This window comes from Thunnus thynnus, chromosome 5 (genome assembly GCF_963924715.1).
Source record: "Thunnus thynnus chromosome 5, fThuThy2.1, whole genome shotgun sequence".
Lineage (NCBI taxonomy): Eukaryota > Metazoa > Chordata > Actinopteri > Scombriformes > Scombridae > Thunnus > Thunnus thynnus.
The window spans coordinates 26,983,003-27,006,069 of NC_089521.1; the positions used below are offsets into that span (position 1 = coordinate 26,983,003).

At 40.7% G+C, this 23,067-nt stretch overlaps 1 protein-coding gene across 4 annotated transcripts in view; it reads left to right on the forward strand.

The window, feature by feature from the left end:
* Positions 1 to 2,581: 2,581 nt before the first annotated feature.
* LOC137183406 (unconventional myosin-IXAb-like) overlaps positions 2,582 to 23,067 on the forward strand; it is a 160,191-nt gene continuing 139,705 nt past the window's right edge. For 3 of the 4 annotated variants that reach the window (XM_067590435.1, XM_067590437.1, XM_067590438.1), the window contains exon 1: positions 2,582 to 3,034. The gene's annotated coding sequence lies outside the window, so the exon portion shown is untranslated. The remainder of the gene's footprint in view (positions 3,035 to 23,067) is intronic. The other variant, XM_067590436.1, reaches the window with a different exon arrangement.

Sequence of the window (23,067 nt, forward strand, 5' to 3'; positions counted from 1 at the left end):
TTCTTGCTGAGAGTTAGATGAGAAGCTTGATACCACTTTCACACATTAGAGCGATATCAATCTTCTCGTCTCTTTCTCAGCAAGAAAGCAAATACTGCTTCCAAAAATGTCAAACTATTTCTTTAATATTATCTTTTTTCTGCATTGGATTGATTCACCAACAAATCAGCAATTTTTGCACACATCCTTTTATTTTACAGTTTTAAAAAAAGTCCAAATGTGACACTCGGTAAAATACCAAGAGGCCTCTTTTGTTGCCTTTGTCTCTGTTTTTGAGAATACTGTCCTTTTTTTTTTTTATCCCATCTCATTTTTCTGGCTGACAGAAGAGTCCTGTTGGCCTCCTGGCTATGCTCCCCCTGTTTCAACCTTTCCAGTCTATTGTTTCCATCAGCCCACCCTCTGCCCTTAGCTACTGTCTCTGTTATTTTATGTGAAGCTCCTGTCATTTTGGACACTGATGCTGGCCCTGAATGTGCACGCCGAGAGGGCCCCTCGTCGCGGAGTTGGATTCCAACTTTTCAGGGCCGAAGGGAGGATTTCCTTTTCAAAATGTCTGGCTGGTAAATATGTCACCGGGTTGGAAATTGATCCTGTGAAAAACAGGTGGGATGTTTTCAAACCCGCCACAGCGGTGTGTGTGTGCGATCTGTTTCTTCCCTCACACACACACTCGAAGGTAAAGAGTGTCAATCCCCTGCCAGTAGAGGTATTGTCTGTCATGGGCTCTGGTGAGAGTAAAGCAGCCCTGGAGCAGTTTTTTTTCGTTTTTTTAAAACCTGCTGTAAAATCTTCTCTAATTAGATTCACCAAAGATTCCCTGTGTGTGTGTGTGTGTGTGTTATATCTATTTAGGTTAAGAAGAGTTGAATTTCACTGAACACCCCCACGGTGTTAACAAAACTGAAACGACACTGACCTTTCAACTGAAAAATCCATTTTGACAAGGAGGTGTGTTGTGTGAGGGGAATATTGACTCACTTGGAGCTTTTTGTCAACATATGCCTCAAAGAGGAAAGAACCTGTTACTCATTCTTATGATGAGGTCATAATAATATGCTATAATTTCCACAACAAAAATAAACAACTCAACCTTAAATACTCACGTCTTGGATCAGGTTTTTAATCATGAGTTAGTTTTAACACACAAATAGAAAATGACCTGTGACTGAATGAGATGAGCATCATTATCTAGTTTTTTTCATGTTTATGTTATGGTTGCACTGAAAAGATGTTGTTTTTTTTTTCTCAGCAGTATTCTGTTCAGAAATGAGCCTTGATCACAAAAAATTCACTCCTTGACTTCAGTATAGAGATAAAGATGGATAAGTGAGAAACTTGACTTGATTTTTAAATTTAAAATCTGGCTTCAAAGCAGAAAAACTTGCAACAAATAAAACAAGTGAGTAGAATAAAGAAGCGACTGCAGCTGCAGTTAGCAATTATTTTCATTGTTGATTAATCTGTCATTGTTTTTAGATTCATCAATTCATCATTTAATCTCTAAAATATTAGAATATAAGGAGAAAAATTTACGTTGACATCTTCAATTTGTTTGCTTTGTTCAACCAACAGTCCAAAACTCAAAGAAATTAAATTCACTATGATATAAAACAGAAAAAAAGCAGCAAATATTCACAATAGAGAAGCTGGAAAATTGCAAATAAAGGTTTTTGTATAGCAGCTTTAAAAAATAAGGCAATTCAAAGTGCTTTACACAAAACATAAAAGGCATTAAGGCAGTAACACAAGATGTTCAATAGGATTTACTGAAAAAGAGTAAAGACAGACTATAGATTTAAGGCATTGATCATAATATTATATGTACAAACTTACAAGTTACAAGTATTTATCTGCAAAATTTCAAATAAATTATGCACCAAATAGCATAAAACATAAAAAGAAAGTTCATCCAGATACGATACACTTTCCTCTCATCTCATAGGTCTTAGTGCATCATCTATGGGTCTTTTCTATATCATTTAGGTGGCACACTGAGCAATAATCAATCAACGAACCAATAACATGCAATATAAGTTAAAATAGAGATAGATTTTTAATTTCTGTGGTATTTCAAGCATCAGCGTTTTAAATGAGATGCTGCTATTATTCCTATAAAAACAAGGATTTTCATGCAGTATTGCAAATATTTCTGACATACACATCTCAGCACGACAAACACAATACTATACAGAGGAGATGAAATGCTATGGTCTGTAATAAGGTCACTAAATTCACCAGTAAACCTCACAAATACACTTAAAATCCTTTAATATCAGCAGAATATTAAAGTGATTTTATTTGCTGGTTCATCCATGCATCTGTGTGTGTGTGTGTGTGTGTGTGTGTGTGTGTGTGTTGGGAGTGGGGTGGCTGGAGGGGGGGTGTCCACAGTTTTGGCCACACCCCGCCCTCATGTCAGTCATGTGCTGAGTGACACTGCCTGTTATTAAAACCTGCATGTTAATCACACTCACAAACCAAATGAAATACAAACCGAGCAACCAGATCACTCTCTTGAAAAACAATTACTTGTTGTTTCTCTCTCTAGTAGAGTCATTCCCAAAATCCCACCCATCCATAAACACATATAGCTCCCACCCAACGGGCTTACGTGGACGCGCAGCGCGAGTGCACGCCCGGCACGGCTTGCAGCGATTGTAAAGGAGAAGAAAAAGGGAGAGAGAGAGAGCCGAGCAGATCAGAGAGGAGCGGAGAGCTGCGGGAGGAGGGCGACGTGACGGGAGGACTGAAAACAGAAGCTCTCAGGACTACGACAAAGAGAAGGGAAACAAACAAACAAACAAAAAAAAAACGGGATCATATTTACAGAAGATTTTTTTGGGGGGGGAAGGTTTGAGCGGCGGGATACGTGGTGTTGGTGCTGTTACGCACGACAGCGTTTCCCTGCGGTGAAATCAGCCTGAGTTTTTGGACAAGGAGACGCACGGCTTGCCTGCTCTTCCTCGTCAGAAACAGGGTTTATAGCGGGGAGGTTTTACGGAGCAGCCGGGCTGAAGGCACACTGGAGGAGGTAAGTACCCCCCCTTTTTTTTTTCCTCCTTCAAGTTCACACACTATATACGTGGTTTGCTGTCAGTAAAACGCACCAGTGCAGCGCGGAGTGGGGAATGTCAAACCTCTCCTGTCTCCACTGTCCAACATCAGCTGCTGGCTGCTGTTACCCATTCATATCCAACATCAGAGCATATAACATGTATAATCCTGAAAGACATGGTCCATATACCCTCCAGCAGCCCTGTACGCACCCAGGGCTCCAGTCTCCCAGGCCGTCCTCCCCTCCTCCTCCTCCTCCTCTCCTCCTCCTCCTCCTCTCCTCTCCTCCTCTCCTCACCCCCTCTATCGCCGCTGCAGCCGCCTCGGATAAATGTCACGCTGTTTTCTTACATAATGCGTATATGTGCAGCTGCAGATGTTAACCTGGTGTATGCTGGACGCCACATCTGGGCTGCAGTTTTGGCACGAACGGTGTCTGTGGTGAGTCTGACACAGTGCAGCAGCGATAAACGTGACGCACTGGTATGAATAAATGGACGGGATACTGTAGAGGCGATCCCTCCAGAGCGGTGATGGGTTCATTGTCGCAGAGGAGGCTGGAGCTCTGAACGGATTTGTGTTTTGTGTCATTTACTCCCTGTTACATTTGAGCTGTGTCGGACAGTTGTGATATTTTTCGTCATGTGTGGGGCGTTTAAGACTGCTTACATCATACTGCTGCCTGATGGGCCATGACTGAGGCTTTATACAGCTGGACACAAGGCTGTTCGGCTGCTGTGCACTCCTAGTTCAGCTCTGGTGTTTTGTGTATTGGTATACAAAAGGTACTTTGACATCCTGTTGATCACAACAAACAGCCACTGACTAACTATCCAGTCATAGAAGAGAATTAACCCACTAAATGCCTTTAAACATGTGATTAAGTGTGCAAATACCAAGTCTTTACATTCAAGATTCAGATTAACTGCAGTCTGTAGACGAGGATGTTGACCATGTCAGCTTTAAGTTTACAAGGTACTGAATGTACAGTCATGTCAGCTTTATGAATGTAGGCTTTTGAACAGAAAACTGTTGTGTCCTGAACCATTTTGATAAACAATTTTAATTAATAATGCCAAAGATCTGCTGGTTTCAGCATCTCAGATGTGAATATTTGGTGGTTTTATTAGTTTTCTATGATACTGATTTGACTCACTTTACTATTAACTGATATTAAACTAAATATATTTGGGTTTTGGACAGTTAGTTGGTCAAAGCAAGCAATTTGAAGATGTCAGCTTGGGCATTTCTACAGTTTTATGACATTTTAAGGTCTAAATCCATGAAAAAAGAAGAGAGGAAATATCTAGATCTAGTCAGGATTTAGACAAAATGCAGTCTGGAGATGGAGACGTAGATAATTTAAGTTGAATCTTGCCAGTTTAAAGCATACAATATGTTCTATATATACAGTCAAGTCAACTGTCAAACTGTTGTAAGCTAAACTGCTTTACAAATTTGAATGTTTTGTGGAGAAAGAGCAGCTACAAAATAAAACGGTAGAAGAAGAGATGGTGAGGTTAAAAGCACAGAATAAGAGCATTAGAGCATACATGACTGAGATTCACTGCTAGAGCTGAAAAGATTAGTCAATTAGTTGATTAGTTGATGGATCAAAAATCAATCGGCAACAACTTTGATAATCCATTTTAAGAGAAAAAGCCAAAGATTTACTAGTGTCAGCTTCTCAAATGTGAATATTTGCTGGTGTTATTAGTCTTCTATATTTTTGGACTGTTGGTCGGACAAAACCAGCAATTTGAAGTTGTTTATTTGGGCATTTCTACTATTTTATGACCTTTTTAAGGACTAAACAATTAATCGAGAAAATCATTAACATGTCAGTTGCAGCCCTAGTCAAGATTTATATCAACTGTGGTCTGCAAATGAAGGGGTGTTAATCTGCATCAACTTTAAAGGTGCAATATACAACATTCAGCCCCACTAGATGTCAGTAAACAACTATTTGCTATGTAAAGATATAATGAAGTAATGGCGACCTGAGCAGAGAATGAAGTCACACTAACTCTGTGTGTCGTTATCCGAGCCTCTCTGTTCTTTGTTTTGATAGCCGGTCCGGCCGCGTGTGCATGTTAGCGCATGTGAGTCCCTCGCTGTCCTTCCTGTGGCCATTTTCAACATGGTGGCCAGGTCACAAAATTTCTCAAATTATAGCTAAACAGTACACTAAAATGTCATCAGCACTGCGTAGTTTGAGCTAAGTTTTGTGAGCAGTGTGTTCAGATGTTACTTTCTTTTTTTTCCATTTTTATTGAGTAAACGAGGCACATTTTGTTTTGGTCTGAGATGCTGGTGCTCTAGTGCGACATCTAGTGGGGCTGAATGTTGTATATTGCACCTTTAAGTATTCAAATGCTAAGTATGTGTTACATTTTGTTTTAGGACACTGAATGTCAAAATAGAGCTGAGAACAGAGAGAAATGGTGCCCTCGTTAAAGACACAGAACAAGTATTTGAGCATAAATGGTCAGTTCAGGTGGATTTACCCAAGTCTTTTATCTGATTTAGACACCATCACTCAGTTAAGTGCTTATATGCAGCAACAAAGTGGGTTTGTTGTCAGTCAGCCTTCAGTTAGAGCTGAAATGAAGTTCTCTCAGGCCAGTTGACATGTTAAAACAGGTCTGCATGGCCCTAGACCAGACCATAGTCCCTAAGGTCTAAGTCCACCAGCCCAAATAGGAGAAGTTACCGGGGGGGGGGGGGGGGGGTGTGACCCGCCCTCCTCCTCCTCCTCCTCCTCCTCCAGCTCTGTGGAAGTGCCTGTGTTGAGCAACAGCTTTGAGGAGCCGCGGCTGCATGTGACGAGCCTCTGACGGCCTTTGGCACTTTTCATGAAATACCACAGTGATGCGACTCTCAGGATAAAATCATTACAGGTACATTATTTTTTTAAAAACAGGAAGCATCAGACGAGTGTTTCTCAGCTTTCTGTAGGTGATCTGCAGCCGGAGCTCAGTTGATTTTTTTTCAGGCAGCGCTGACTCCCCCCCCCCCCCCCCCCCCCATACTGCTGTTTCAGTCGGAGAAGTCCCTCATTGCGTTGTCAACTTTGCTGACATTAACATTTCATTCAGGTTATTATGTAAGTGGCAAAGCCTGTGAGAGCAGGACTGAAAACATTGCTTTGACAGCTCCAGCTGCCCAGCGAATGCACCCGTGAACACAGCGGAGCAGCTCAGAAATGCCTCGTTTTTTAACAAGTGACAGATGAAGACGTCATGGCAGAATAACGGTATCCATAGTGATTTTTCTTTTCTGCCCAGTCACAGCCGATTTAAACATCACAACAATAATCACATACTGGGTTAAGGGTGCTGAAACAGCAATAATGTTCATTTGAATAATTCATGTAGAGCGAAAACCTTTAATCCCCTTTTTTTTTTTTCCAAAGCTGGTCAGAGACACTACAATGCTTACAGAGTCGGCGTTTTCTTTAGCGTTAACACCAACCATCTCTTCTGTTGTTAACCACTGGACCAAACAGTTTGTGACAAGTCTGCCATCAGCTGCTCATTCACAATTTATGAACACAGCTACTCAACGCTACCTCATATCTAAAAATAAGAGAAACCACTCAGTTCATGTCCCGGATGAATGGAGCCTCCATCGAGGTTTAAAGAGAGGCATTTAAAGGCTTAACAGGGTGTGCAAATGATTTGTGTGTGTTCATATTCAAGGAGTGCTATCAATTCAAAAAACAGAAACGTGTGTTATATTACTTTTCAAGAATCTTCACATAAATTTTATGTGGTGCATTGATGACTCAGCAGATCAGAGTTTGATTCTCATGTTGTTTTCACATCTGCAGTTTGGTTTATTTGGACCAAAATGATGCTTTGTAGGCTTTTAGGGCGTTTTGAATCCAGTGTTTTTTAGTGCTGTTGAACTGGGAGTCTGGTTTGTTTTCCCCCTTGGTACGATTCGTAAACACAGTAATCATACTCTGGTGCGAAAACAACCATACAGAGACCTTTTTATAGGAAGGAGTCTTGGTCTGGTCACAAACTAATTCTGGAGCGGTTCGTTTGTGGTGATCTGACCTCCATCTGACCGACTATATCTTTGAGCTAAACAGCTCCTGTAGCCAGGTGTGCTGAGCATGCTGGCATGCAGATGAGTGAAATAAACAGTTGCTAGCGGCTAGTCGGAGAACGAACAACAAGTTTACTAATTCGGACCAGAGTGAATGAATTATAGGTTTGAAAACACCATTTTATGATGAAAAGGTAGAAACAAAATGGAGAAGAGGCGTTTTGTACAGTAGTTTTATTTAGGAATAGTTAAGGATTGCTAAGTTTCAAACATTTTCTGAACAAATTCCCTTTAAGATAGTTTCCATCGCAGTTGATGATCAGTAGGTCAGAAAAGGACATATTTACTATCACAAAATCCTGCTTTGCTTGAACCGCACCAGACATAGACGGTGTCGGTCCAGTTGTTTAGTCCGCACCAGAGTTTGATTGACAGCTTTCACACCTGAACAAATGCTTTAGTTTGAACTGATCGAGACATTTTTGATGTGAAAGCACCTTTAGTTCAAATAGCACGCCTTGGACAGAAAGATTTGGACATAATGACATGATGACTTACACCTAAAGATCACTGATTTATCTCTGTAAAATAAAGATGTTTCTTAAGTCAAACTGTACACTTACAGTTAATATGGCGTAACTCCTCTTTATTTCTTTGAGGGAAAAACATCTGGCCTGTTTGATCTCACAGCTGACCTTTTTTTTTTCATATTAACTGACATCCAATCAGCTCTGATGATGATGATGATGATGATGTCTGTATTGGATCATGGAGATAAGCTCATCAGCAGATTTAAGGAGGGGCTGAAGAGCTCATCTACTGTCAATCCACAAGCCCACTGACCTGCATTTTTCTGTTTTGTCAACCACTTGAACTGACGGTGGTTTTATTGTAGGAAGCCGGGTTGCCACTGGATCCCGGTGTCGTTGTCTGAGCGGTCAAATCAAGCGCTCAAGGCTTCCTGTAAGACAATACCAGGGTGAGGTAAATGTTTCACATACCGTGCTGCTATATGCATCTCTAACCAGGTGTATTTATAGAGCCGTACACAATGGTGGTAGTGGTGTGTGGGGTATCTTAAATAGCATCTGTCATTGTCCCGGCGCAGGCAAGAGGACTTGAGGAGATACTACAGAGAGGTAGTCAGGTTTCTATTGTTGTCGTTGGTGTTTGTCAGAGAAAACCTGCAAAAAATCAAAGTTGCCTGAATCCCTGTAATGTTTTTTTTAATGGATTAATTCAGATTTTTTGAGGCATTATTCTGTTTTGTTAACATTTAAGGAAGATTGGTTGAGCAATGAGGTCTTTTAGAAAAGCAACATTCATCTCCCTCACACTTTTTTTTTAACATGTTTGAGTTTTATTTCATTTTTTTATTAATTTAAAGGAAACTTTAAACACTGTTATATTACTAATCACTGATATTTAATGCAAACTAGGAGTATAACTATTTACTCTTCGTCTGTACCCATTTTACCTCAGCCTGTGTCATTGTTAGTAATTTCCCAGCATGCCTTTCAAACATCTCCCAGAGACCGTGCACAGTATGATCTGGTTGCATCGGGCTGCGGGTTTTATGTGTCGTTGGGGTGAGCCGTAATGATTGTGGAGTGAGAATTTTTTCCAGCTTAGAAAAAAATAAAAAAGACTCAGCCCTCATTCAAAAACAACCAGTCATGTGGCTGCATTGCATTCTGGACTATTGAGGCCCCAGTCGGCGGAGAGAAACTGGCTCCTGTTCTCTGATGTATTTGTCACTGTGCTGTTTAGCGTTTGCTCTTTGATTCTACATTTTTCTTATTGTCAACAAATCCCATGAAAAGAGCCTGAAACCACCAATTATTTGGCATTTTTGCTAAAAAAAAACTTAAGAGATTAATCAATTATCAAATAGTTAATATTCTGTCGATCGATTAATCAACTAATTGTTTCAGCTCCAGTCACTTTACTTTGTCCACAGCTGGTCATATTATCCTAGCTTGTCTGGGATTTGACGTGTCCTTTAGTTTGCTCCCGACAAATACACACACACACACACACACACAAACACAGCTGCACTGAAATAAAATCAGGCATTTTAACATCTGAAAAGGATCCTGCATACCTCTTGAATATACTGCTGATACACTGCTGCTGTTTATGCTGCCAGTTGAGGCCGTGGAGTATAAAGAGAGCTGGATACAGCGTTGGAGTTGCTCAGTGGCGCATGAAGCCAAAAAAGCCACTTCCTGCTGTAAAGAAATTAACTGGATGTTGCTCACGCTTCCTGATTGAGCATGTGCACCAGAGACTTCCGGCTAACTTCCGGTTTAGTCCTCGGCTAACTTGAATGGGGATAAAATAATTCGATCATGCGGCTCTTCTAGACTTTGCAAATGTAATCAGACTGAATGAATCTAATTCTGATAGTGAAACGAGTCATTTCACAGGGGTTGTGACGCTGACAGCTGCTCCTTTTCCTATGATCGCGTGTGGGGGAAAAATGCTTTTTGGGCCTAAGGTGGACCCGGAAGTTGTATTTCCACGGTTTGGCCGCTATGTCAAATTAGTTTCAAAGCTCGGTGCACTTCCTGGGGGCTTTCCTGAGGTGGCCTGGTGACCTCCTGACCTTTGTGACACTCATGTGACATGAAGACTGAAAGTGTTTTGTCACAGTGTTGTTGTTCTGATAGACAGTGAAGTCCGTCTTATCGACCAAAATCTGAATAACACACAACTTCACCCACACACGTTTACTCCTTTTTTAAAGCTTTCATCCACAGTCGAGGTTAATTGATAAACACATTTCCCTTGTAAGGTTTTACATATTCTTTAGAGAATAACACTCAAAAACTGAAAAAGACAGCCTGCTTGCTCTTGTGCGGCTGTCCGATGATATTAAAATCACTTTCACTTTTTCCACAGTCTCCTTCAAAGGCGTCTCTGCAGCACAATATGTGTCACTGGCGCAGATTGTTAGCACGATAGCAGACGTCTTTTTAATTCCAACATGGCTTGATTCTTAACAGGGTGCAGCTGTTTGTTATTCCTTCAGCTGTTCAAAGCAGGGCCTTCGGTGAATTTCTGCATCCATTATCGCTTCTCACATCCTTGTATTATTCATTTAACCTCGTGCTATGGCTGTCACTGCTTTAGGCATAAACACCTTTTAAAAGAATCTTCTCCTCATGCAAATAAACGTGTGTTAGTGTTGTTGCTGAAGTTACTTTGACAGAGTATTGGAGCACTTGGTCAGATTGTGTTTCTTGCAACAGGCAGCAGCTGGTGAGGGCATGGATCAGTCCTCTGGCACCGCCGGGGGGCAAAGAGCAGCCAGCAGAATCGACTCGCTCCCCTCCGTCCTGCTTGGCTGGTTACAGATGGAGAGATAGAGACTGGGATGTTTAAGAGAAGGAGTGAAGGCATTTAAACATGTTGAGGGATTCCTTTTAAATCAACCAGCAAACAGTAGGGCCCTGCCTGAAGATTAGGACTTTGCATCTAGCAGGGCAACGTTGCTAAAAAGAAGTCAGGGCAAGAAAGACAATCAGTTAGATGTTTAGATTGATTATCTAAGATTATCCACTATATTTAGATGTATATAGAGAGTGAGCACACACAACATGTTGAACTAATCCCTCATTGCACAAGAAAACTGTGCACGTGCAACTACGGCAAGTCATTTTGAACCAGGAAGTCAGTCTGTGACAACGAATAGTTTGGGTAATGATTTTAGAATTAAATGTGACTAATTGGTTTGATTAAAACCTGTTTGCTCGGATTTCTTGGCAAGTCTAACTTCTTTTCAGCAATGTTGACGCATTCGCAGATATCAGCAATGAATCTTGTGAGGATAACGGTGCAATGATTGAAAGTAACGTCGGCCAAAATGGCAAAAGTAAGACCCAGGTCATATGAAAATGGAATTTCCCTACGGGTCTTGCTACTTTATCTCCCTCTTCTTGTCCACTTCTGGGGGGTTTAGTGTTCAGAGAGCCCATCCACATGACCCCCAGTCCGAGCGTTAAGCCAGCAGTCATCTGCCCTGCTGACGTGTCTTTGATCAGTTCTCTGAATCCCTGAAAGCCACAGCTGACCCCATGCTCAGAAGTCCGTGGACTGTGGCAAGCAAAGGGAATTTCCCTGCAGTCATCAATAAAAATATAACATTAATCGTTTTGTTTACTAACTCAGGAGACTATTTTTTATTGTTTGGAAGATGAGTTGAGCAGCTGAGCGCAACCAGAAGCCAAACCACAACTGACATGGCTGGACGTTGTCTGAGGAACCCGCAGAAAACAATAGCAGGAGGTTTAGAGGATGTGATGCTAACATGTACTGAGAACACTAAAATTCCTATTTCGTCCATTGGCTCTGATCTTAATTGGCAAAAAAGTGCAAGAAATTTGAGGGAAAACCGTAAGAGACTATCTCGAAAGCTTTCTTGTGCCTCTCTCGGTTGAACGTGCAACTTAAAGTGCTTCAGTGAATTCAGGTGGTCAGTATTAGCTCTCCGTCTGCGGCTAATGCTGACGTTTGCATTGTTTCTCTCACTGTGTTTCCAGCAGATTGATGGAGCTGTTTCTCAGATTGACAGATCTAGCGCAGGCAGCCACTCTCCCCTAAAGCCTGCCAGAGTCTGCCTGTAAAAATGCTTCAGAGGGTAAATCAGTAGTAAGAAAAACTCTCGCCCCTCTGCAATTAGCACCGTGTCATTTTGGGGTTCAGAGGCAGCCCAAATTGTCACATCTCACTTGTGTCTGTGGTTCAGTTCTTAAACATTTCTGACAGGGTGCCTGCAGACTCGGGGAGGCTGCGTTACTCAGTGCTCATGTCACTTCCCTGAAAGCTGAATTACTGTCTTTAATAAGTGCTTGTCTCATATTTGTGCCGTCTGGATGAGGTTGAACCGGCCCGTGCTGTCAGTTAGCCTGCGAGCAGCGTCTGGTTTCAGTCACCGTGGACTGGCTGCGGGTTGGGAGTCGAAGCCAAATGACGCCCTGCCGAAGAGCGCTGGCAGATGACACACACGCGAGAGGAATTTGAATACATGCACAACACGGCAGACAGGCAAGACAAGCGTGTGACCTACTGTCTGCCACTGCTTTGTTGCAATATGCTGTTGGCAGTGTGTGTGTGTGTGTGCGTGTGTGTGTGTGTGTGACAGAGAGAGTGGCCAGAGCTAGAACAAAGCAGTCTGCGACCAGAGGACTTGGGTGTGGCACTCTCAGTTTGATGGAGCACCAATGAAGTCTGCTCTCTCTCTCTTTTTCTCTCTCTTCTTACCCCCATTTGTTCATGTGTTGTGCTCGGTATCAAACCTCAATACTTTTTCACCAAAATGTGTTTGAATTGTTGCACAGAGGATCAAAACTGTCAAGTATCAAAGCGTCTGGTGGTTTATCAGGTTTTGTTTACAGATCAGATATCAGCTATTTCCTGAATCCAGTCATTTTTGCAATTTTCTGTATTGATCTATTTCAGCGAAGTTCATTTGGGCTGTTAGATGAACAAAAAAAGGGTTTATATTCTAATGTTATATTTGAGTAAGTTATTGAAAAAACTATGATTTTAGTATTGGCACTGGTATTGACACAAGTATCAAAACTAGAGCTGCAACAATAAGTCGATCACTAGAAATTGAATCGTCAACTATTTTCATAATCGATTAATTGTTTTGAGTCACTTTTTCAGGAAAAATGCTACAATTCTCTTGTTGCAGCTTCTAAAATGTGAATATTTTCTGGTGTATTTAGTTCTCTATGAGCGTAAACTGAGTACCTTTGGGTTGTGAGATGTATTTTAGGTTGCATCTTGAGCTTTAGGAAACATTTTACACCATTTTCTGGCATTTTAAAGATCAAATGACAAATTGAAATAATCAACGGATTAAGAGATAATGAAAATAATCTTTAGTTGCAGACCTAATCAAAACATGTCAAATGATACCCGGCCTCATTCATTTGTATTTCTTTGTTCGTTTTCCTGCACGTCTCTCTCTCTCTTCTCATCTCTTTCTCTGTGTCTCTCTTTCTCTCTCTCTCTCTGTGTCTCTCTTTCTCTCTCTCTGTGCTAAAAGCTTAGTCATTCTGCCAAGGTTGTCTGAAAGTTGCTCTGTCCTGCCGTCTGTCCTACTTTGACGTGCGACTCTAAAATGGGACGCCACAAAACGAATATAGCAGGTAGAAACTGTTGGTTCAGTGGCTCAAAGTCACACAGCAGTTTCGGACGTTGCAGATATTTTCTCCTCTGTCTCACTTTCTTCTGAATGTTTCTTGTCACTGTCCTGTCCTGCGATGTAAAAGGTTTTTCTACTCAGGATGAGATGAGAGTGGCAGCTAATTTGCCTGAAATGTAAATAAGCCACTCTTATCTTATCTCAGTTAAATGTTGCCTGTTCGGTTTAAACGGGCCTTTTGAGTCATATGGCACATAAAACAGTCAGCGTCCTTCTTAAGTCTTCATCAGGATCCTCATTAAATGATGATTTCTTTATTAAAAACAAAAGCTAGGAAATAAATGATTAATCGATCAGCAGAAAATCAATCGCCAGCCATTTTGATTATGATTGGATTATTTTTTAAAACATTAATCACGCAAAAATGCAGAACCTTTGCTGTTTCCAGCCTCTCAAATGTGAAGATTTTCTGTTTTCAAATGTTTTATATCACTGAAAACCGAATTATTTTGGATTTAGGACAGTTGGTCTGTCAAAATAAGATGTTGAACGCGTCGCCTTTCTGACATTTTTAGACTAAATGAATCATTTAATTTAAAAATAATCAGCAGATTATTTGATAGTTGCAGCCCTGAAGCAGGTTAACAGCAGTCCGCATTGTCTTTTTCAGGATCCTCTAACTGAATTTCTTGTTGACTTGTTGGACTCCATGAACACTCGCCATAAGAATAAAGACGTACAGCAACCGTGCTTTCAACTCCGTCTGTGTTATTCTGGCTACTTCTTCTTGTTTTTAGCATCATTGTGCTAATAAAGCAATCAGTAGGTGATGTATCTGGATGTGCAGGGGTTCAATGATCGTTCTCTCTCCTTTCTCTACTACAGTTCATTCATCCATTCATCCATTCATCCATTCATCCATCCATTCATCCATTCATCCATTCATCCATTCTCGTAGTGCTGTAAATGCCTCTTCATCCTTCCCTGACAGGCAGCAGTTGCTAGGAGCTCAGACTCTCTCTGATAGAAGCAGCAAACAATAAGGGTCACTGCTGAAGAGCTTCTCAAAGGTGTTTTGCTGTATTTATTAGCAGCAGCTTCAGGTAAGAATCGTTCTTGTTCTTATTTAGACCAGACTCTGTTAAACCTGATCAACAGAGACATAGTTTTCTGTTCAGTGTTTGCTGCTTTACAGTTTTCTTTACATTTTACATTTACTTTGAAACATTTATAACATCTCCAGACATGTGAATATGTCAACTTTGGGGAAATGACAAAATGGCAGTTTTTAACTAATTAGTTTATAATTAATTAGAGCTGCAATGATTAATCAATCAATTAATCAGGAATTTTGATAATTGCACAAATCATTTTAGTCATTTTTTTAAAGTGAAAATACCAAATATCAGCTGGTTGCAGCTTCTCAAATGTGAAGATTTGAAGCTTCTCTTTGTCAAACATGAATATCTTTGGATTTTTGGACTGTTGATCGGACAAAACAAAACAAGATACGAGCTCTAAGAAATTATAACAGGCCTTTTCCCCAATTTTCTCACATTTTATAGATCAAACAATTCATCGATGAATCTAGGAATAATCAGTGATGTAATCAGTAATGAAAACAATCTTTAACAAATAGGCACTTGTATGTATTATATTACCTGCCTGCTTCAAGAATCTAATAAAATAACAAAGACACAAAGGCAACAAAGAGGTGCAAGATATGTAAACAAACACAACATGGCTCAAGGTAAACAGATGACTAACAGCTTAAAGGGACAGTGCAGGATGTACGTTGCACGTGTAGATGATGAATGAGAAGCTACAGTTAATAGTTTTTGGGGGAAATGTACAGTCTGTAACCATCAAAGATACAGCAATGTTAATGAATCGCTCTGTTCCCTCGGAGGCAGCACAAGCTCTCTGGAATAATAAGCAGAGCTGAGCAGCAGCAAGACAGTCTCATCTGGAACAATGATGAAAGCTGCTCATGTAAAACGAGCTGCGGTCGGAGAGCCCTAATTGGCTGGTGACAACGAAGGGAGGCGGGTGATTGGCTCGTTGTTTCCGAGTAGCCGCAATGTGGTTGGCTGTTGTCATGGTGCTGAAAAGTCTCAGCAGAGAGAGAGTGTGTGTGTGTGTGTGTGTGTGTGTGTGTGTATGTGTGTGTATAAACAGCACTGAGAGTGCATTTGTGACAGTGAGATGACAGTTTGTGTGTGTGTGTGTGTGTGTGTGTGTGTGTGTGTGTGTGTGTGTTTTAAAAAGTGTAGGTCAAGGTGAGCACAGTGGGATTTAATTTAGTCAGAGCAGGGTGTGAAAGCCAGCCTGCTGTGGCTACATGGGTGTGAATGAAGGGTCTTTGAGTCATGACACACTCTACCAAACACACACACACACACAACTAATAACTTGTGTCCACATTCACGTTTCCTCAGAGATCGAACGTCGTCTCCCTGTCTGTATTAAATTCACTGATATTTTATGATATTTTTCTACTATTTATCAAGTATTTCTGTTCTTTCCCTGCCATGAAAGTAAGACAGCAATGACATGCAACGATAAAGTACTTGGTTTAAAATATCAGAATCACCTGTACAGTTTAGCAGTAAGTGCTGCATCTGTGAAGTTTATAATCTGAAATTTTTGCTCACATTATATCAGAGAAATGTTTATTTTAATTTACCAGATTTTTTAGCCATGCTAGCAGCGTGGATTTCTAGCGATGACACTGTCAGTCGGTCTGTTAATCCACTTCCATCTCTACAACTATTGGATGGATTTCCATGAAATTTTGTACAGACATTCATGGTCCTCAGAGGATGAATCCCACTGACTTTGGTGATCCCCTGACTTTGTCTAGTGCCACGATGAGGTTCACATTTGTGATTCAGAGGGAAATATCTTGACAACTGTTGGACAGATTGCCATGAAATTTGCTGCAGATATTCAGGGTCTTTACAGGAAACATTTGAATGACTTTGGTGTAGGGCCTTCATCAGGTCAAAATTACAGTTTTTTCAATACTTAAGTTTGTGACCAAATACTGACAATGCTAATGACCTTCCCATCAGTTGTTTTATTGCTAATTGGTAAATGTTAGCACACTAACAGGCTAAAGGAACCTGATAAATATTAACTACAAAACATCAACATCACAGCATTTGGATGTTAAGCAACGCCAGACTCTGAGCTAATTGCTACAGTTCAGCCTCACAGAGCCACAACCTTTAGTTTCTTATGTTGTTGTTGTTGTTGTATTGTTTGTTGTACCAGTCCCTTACATTTATATGAGGAGAAAAAAAACTTCATGAACACATAACAGCTTTGAAAAAATGACCATATATATGAATCAACACCTCTCTGTCACAGTCTCAACAGAAGTATTACTTCAAAGGTGAGTATTTATTGTAGGTAGGGTTGCAACAAGCGATTAAGCTCATGACCAGTTAATCGCTCTATTATTTTTTCGATTAATTGATTAATTATTTAGTCCATAAAATGTCCTGATTGTAAAACAAAACAAAACAGGCAGAGAAGCAGAGAAAAGCAGCGAATGATATCATTTAAGAAGCTGAAAACAGAGAATCTTTGGTGTTTTTTCTCAATAAATGTCTTAAATAATTAGTCGATTATAAAAATTGTTGATGTTTAAATTTTTGTTGATTGACTATTGATTGTTTCCGTGCAGGGTTGTTGTGTTTGATAATATACCGTGATGCCCCCACCCACTGACAATCACTGGAGATTGATTTGTGTCATCACAACGTGTGGTTGTGTGTGTGTGTGTGTGTGTGTGTGTGTGTGTGTGTGTGTGTGTGTGTGTGTGTGTGTGTGTGTGTGTGTGTGTGTGTGTGTGTGTGTGTGTCTTTTTTTTAAAACAAAACATGGTGTGAATGGGGACTCTTCTTCTTGTCTTTTATGTATCATAGTGAAACCAACAGGGGATCTTTGCCAAACAAAACTTGTTACTTCCTGTGTGAAGACAAGGGTTCCCACCGTTGCTCTTTAGAAAAAATGTGTTAAGAATCAGTGATGGTTTTTCCAAAACACACTGGTGCTTTGAAAATATGGGAGATCATTTTCACAATTCTGTCTATTTTGTTTTAATTATCCCCTTTAAATTGTTTTATTATTGTCTTCATTGCTTAATGTTAAATGCTGTGGGGGGGTTTTGTACCACATTTGGACAAATAGCAAGAGACATATACTTATATGAAAATCTAAAGCATCATTTCTTCAGATTCTTTATTCATTACACTTGTCTACATACTTAAAATCAAAGCTCCAGGGAGCCGAGTGTTCATTATTGTAGGAAATTTAAATCTCCCACCTCTTCAGTCCATCTCCGCCTGACTGACAGTTGATTAGGTGGTCGAGACAGAGGAGGGAGGCAGAGCAGCTGCCGCCAGAGAGAAAACAATCAGCGAGTCACACACTGGCCTCTTAAGTGGATTTGGTGGCTGGAAGATGGAGGGAGGGAGGGAGGGAGGGAAGGAGGGAGGGGGAGGGGAGACGGCGTCTGCGCTACATGTCTAGATCGCCTTGTGGACTCTGTGTGTATGTGTGTGATTGGATGTGCCTCTTGTTTTTCAAGATGCGCGTGTGTGTTGCCAGTTCTGTGCAGTGATTTTGGTTTTGCCAGCAAAAATGTTGGACGTTTGTGTGTGGACGATGAAATTTTAATGATCCATGTTGGGAAAATGGGTCATTTCACCAGCAAATTTAATAAGATGCAGTCGAGACATCGATGATTTTAACAAAAAAATTAAACCTATTGTACAATTAATCACAGCAAAGGGAGGTTATAGGATGAAGTATGAAAGATCAATCCAAATATATATTAAAAACAAACAAAAAAGTTTATAAAAAATTGAAAATGTATAGGATAAGATGAACCTTATTGATCCCACATGGGGAAATTAAAGCATCAGAGCAGCTAAGAAGGAAATGCAAAACAAATGCACCAAAATTAGGAGTATATGAGTGTCATTTATAAAATATATTACATGATTCAAGAAATTATTACTAATATTTCTACCAAGCGGACATTTCCAGTATTTTGACTATTACAGTGTGTGTGTGATACTTTTTATTTATCTTAATCTGAACCCTTACTGATGAAATAGGAGAATCATTGCAGTGTTTACAGAGAGAAAGTTTAGATTTATTGGTGCATTTCAAACATTTTGTGCGTTTAGTAGCAGTGTGATTGGTGCACAAGATCCATGGTTCAGTACAGTAGGAACATCTTCGATACAGCAGTGAAAACAGATAAAAAAAAGAAAGGAAACGATCACATTTGCAAATTAAGACAGTTGAGACAGACTGGCTGAAGATGAATTCAGGTGCAGCAAATGGTTCAGCGTGTTTTATTGTTTCTGTTTCCAGAGAGATGATGTCGCTGCAGCCTTTTTTTCCCTCCTATTACCTCCTTTTCAGGGCTGTAATATACAGCAGAAAACATTAAAAGTCGGACCTGTTGGCTGTGTCTGTCACTTGCATGTGTGTGTTGTTGATCTGAACTTTCATCACGTTCTCATCAGGAGTTGTTGCCGCAGCACATTATGACGCTGCCTGTGGCTGCTTTGTTTTTACGTGTGTGTGTGTGTGTGTGTGTGTGTGTGTGTGTGTGTGTGTGTGTGTGTGTGTGTGTGTGAAGCTGGTGAGGGTTTGTGGTCATTTTTTAAAGGAAGTGAAGAGTGCTCTGCCTCTATGTCACTCAACTCTCAGCAGCTACAGCAAGTAAATCCACTCAGGTAGTGTTAACAGGCAACTAGAAATTAATAATTATTAAATATGTTTAAGTTCTTTCATCTCTTTTCTTTCTTCACTCTGTCTTTCAGTTAGATGCAGCCAAATATGAATATCATGCTTAAGCAGAAAGGGACTGAGAACTTGAAAAACAACATCATAATATGTTTTTCTCACATTTCTTTTCACATAAACTCCCAGCAGATTTTCTCCTTCACCTTCCTGTCTTCATATTGTCTGTATCTGACTCTTTACGCAGTACGTTCCACACGAGCAAAGTGTGCCAGTTCACCGTGAGGGCCCTCGTGGTGAAGCAGACTTCCTCTCTATTACCATCCATCCGTACATGATTTATTGATGAGGATCTAATCGACTTTTTTGTTCCTAGAGCGGATTCACGCACACGTCTTTTGTATTATTCATCTCTGCGTGGTCATGTGTGTGTGAAAATTTACACTGTAGAGCCGCTTGTGTGTGTGTGCGTGTGTGTATGATTCCATGTTTATGACTTGAGATGACATGGTTATGGTTGCACGCAGCTTGTGCATAATCATGTTTGTGTGTATTTGTGTGTGTGTGTGTGTGTGTGTTGGAGCACCTTTGGTCCCAACCTGCTTTTTGAAACGTGCCCTTAGGCTCATCCTTGATAGAGATGCGTTTGGCCTAACGGCTGCATTCTTGGGACTAAATGGAGTGTACCTAATCCACGTCATTGATACCCGCACACACACAGACACACACACACACACACGCAGAGCTCATATCTTCCCTCAAGGCCTTCGGCGCAGAAAGCAGACTGGTGGCCGATGCTGCGGACCGACCCTCAGTCGTCTCTGCGAAGCTTCGCTCGCTCTTTAAAATGTCATCATGGATGTGATGCGTCCAAATGTTAACGTCCCAATCAGCAATAGCCGTCGGCTGCGTAGCCTCATTACGGCATTAAAAGCATATTTCTCTGACATCATCTGTTGGGATTTGGCACAAGAACAGCTGTGAAATTTGACGCCACTTTTTGTCCTTTTCCCTTCTCTCTTACTTGCCGTTTTTTCTTTTTTTTTTTTCTAGCTGACAGAAAACAGGCATTTGGTCTGCAGGCAGCTCAAGGGTTTTAAAAACATCCTTTCAGTTGTTTGGGGGGTCAGCTTCAGTCTGTAGCTGTGAGTTTGTCTGTTTCTCTGATATATAATCCCAGCGGATTCAGTTCCTCTGTATGATGGTCATATCTAATCTGTACAGGATTGGACTGGGAGGGCAGAGAGCGTGACTGAGCCAGAGCTGTTGCTATGGTAACCTCAGCACCAGGGATAATCATTGGGCAAGGCATCTGGTTTCAGGGAGAGAGGATGGTGAGATGTTTTTGAAGAGTTTCTGCAGCTCAGTACATGAAAATCTCACCTTGTGTCGTGCTGCTTGAACAGCTGATCCCATCTCATAGGCTGGGCATGATTTGACACTTGATGTAATGTTTTTTGATTAGTTTGCAGAATATAAAGATATTTTTCTAAACATTTAATCAGTTAACAAAGGAGCCAAATTTCTCAAATATTGAAGCAATAATAAGACATTTTTTGAAGATATAATCATTCACTTTCTTGCTGAGAGTCAGATGAAAACATCTCATCTCTGCATGGTTAGCTTAGCTTAGCACAAAGACTGGAAACAGGGGGAAACTGCTAGCCTGGCTCTGTCTGAAGAAGGTAACAAAAATCTGCCTGCCAGCACCTCTAAAGCTTTCTGATTAAGATGTTAGTTTGTTTAAATCGTACAAAAACCAATAAATAAAAACGCCATGTTGTGGTTATATGGAGGTTATTTGCCGGACTAGTTCTTGGATGAGAGCAGTCGTTTGTCGTCACTGGGAGGTTGACAGGCAACCAGTTGAGACTTTGTATTTCTCAAAATGTTGAACTATTTCTTTAAATTTTAAACCAAGAACTTGGAAAATTTGGGATTTCAGTCATTGAGCGTGTCATCAAAGATTAAGTACAGAAGAGTATGAATCTGAACAAGCATTCAATAGCAGTATTTGACACTTTGAGCTACATCATTTTTGCGATAACAAAGGAGTATTGAGGTTCGTTACCCAGCTACACTGATCTCACAGCTCAGTAGACGATATGATTTATCTTATTCGAGAATTAAAATGCTTCAAACTAAAGCACCAGAATGCACAATCATAGTGATGCTCAATTCTTCTCATTCATTGACTCCAGCTGAACAGTTCAGAGTTCATCCCTGTGCATGAGGTTGCTTGAGGTTTGAGTGAATAACTGTAACCAGCGCCGCTGATATTGTTGAGGTAAGTCCCTCATTTATGACCCTATTTGGAGTCTTCTTCGCCAAAAAGCCTTTTGTATTCCTCTCTTAGCCTCCAGGGTCTGAAGAGAACACCATCCCTACCGCCGTCTCTTTAACCGCGTCACCCATTTTTCAATGATAGGACTCAGTGGAGCGTTAAGCGCCAGAGGTGTTCACTTCATAATATAATCACGTGGTTTCAAAGGGAAGATGGGAATAGCTATCAGCTCCAGATTCAGCCACCAGGTCCAGTCCTGTAGCCCTGAAACTGTTGTTCTTCAAGACATATTGGTTATAGAATTAACTTAAAGTATTTCTAGTGTTTCTCTCCACTCTCTTTGTGTATTTCGCCTTAGAAAGAGACATCAGCTTGCATACTAGACTAGACATTTTGGAACACAACACCACTGGCCCCAGTTTTAGAAACAAGCAGAAGCCAAATGGAACAAAGGGGAATAATAAGGAAGATTTTAAGAAAATGTGCAGTGTTTGCCAGTCCGGCTCAGCTGTGGTCTGAAGTGAACAAGGAGGGAATTCATGCTCTGTTACGCTTAGTGGTGCTTTGTCACAATAGAAAGTAAAAACACAGAACCAGCGCTGCACATATACAGACCGATATCTTCATTATTTAAGACCTTATTGACTAAATTTAGGCATCTGCAACTAGAGCTGAAACAATTAGATGATTAATCAATTACTCAGTCGACATAAGTTGAATCAGTAACATTTTAGATAACTGGATAATCGTTTTAGTTGATCTTTAAGCGGAAATGCCAAACATTCACTGCTTCCAGCATGTCAAATATAAATATTTCCCTGGTCCTCTATGATAAGAAACTGAGAACATTTGGGTTTTGGACTCAAGCCATTTGAATATGTCATCTTGGGCTCTGGGAACTTGTGATGGACGTTTTTTTTTCACTATTTTCTGACCTTTTATGGACCAAACAGTTAAATTCAATCAATTAATGAATATTACATTTTATTTGGGGGAATTTTTATACCCTTAGCACAGAGCTGGCCATAGAGAGATGTCATGAAACAAGGGGGAGAGAGAGATGGGGAGTGAAGTGCCAGAAAGGTCCTCAGTCCAGATCTGAATCTGGGATGTTGCAGCTCATGTTTGACACCTCAACCCTTAGGTGGCATGAATTGATCTTGGCCATCATGTTGTTTCAAGGACTTCCTCAGTGTTGTGTTGGAGAATTAAGTCCAGATTTGAGCAAACATGTATATTAATGACACAGGATGGGTGGAGTATATTTTGTTTGGTGAGTTTCGGCTTCTCAGTATGATGATTATTTCCTCTTTCTGTCCTTGTTCTCATCAACAGCACCTCGACAGACCATTTTGTGGCCATGTTCTTCTCTGACATCTTAAATAAAACCACAGTTTATCTTTCTCCTCAAAGGTAGTCTCATTTGTAACATGGCTGTGTGCCATAATGAAAGGTTGCACCAGCCCTGGAGCCTACAGAGCCCCGTCATTACCACCGCCTCAGTACTCAGATCTGCACTTGACAGTTGTCTTTCCTGCTTGTTTCTGTCCCTTCCCCTGCCCGTCTGACTTGCTCTGAGCACCGCAGCAGCAGAGACAACAATGCAGCTTGTCTTGGAGGCTTGTAGGTAATTTAGGCCTCCCTGCACAGACTCTCAGGTTTCTTATAATTCAATATGCAGCGCTCAGAAAGCCTTGAGTACACTCCGCAGAGAGAGAGAGAGGCAGGCCAGAAACGAGTGAATTAT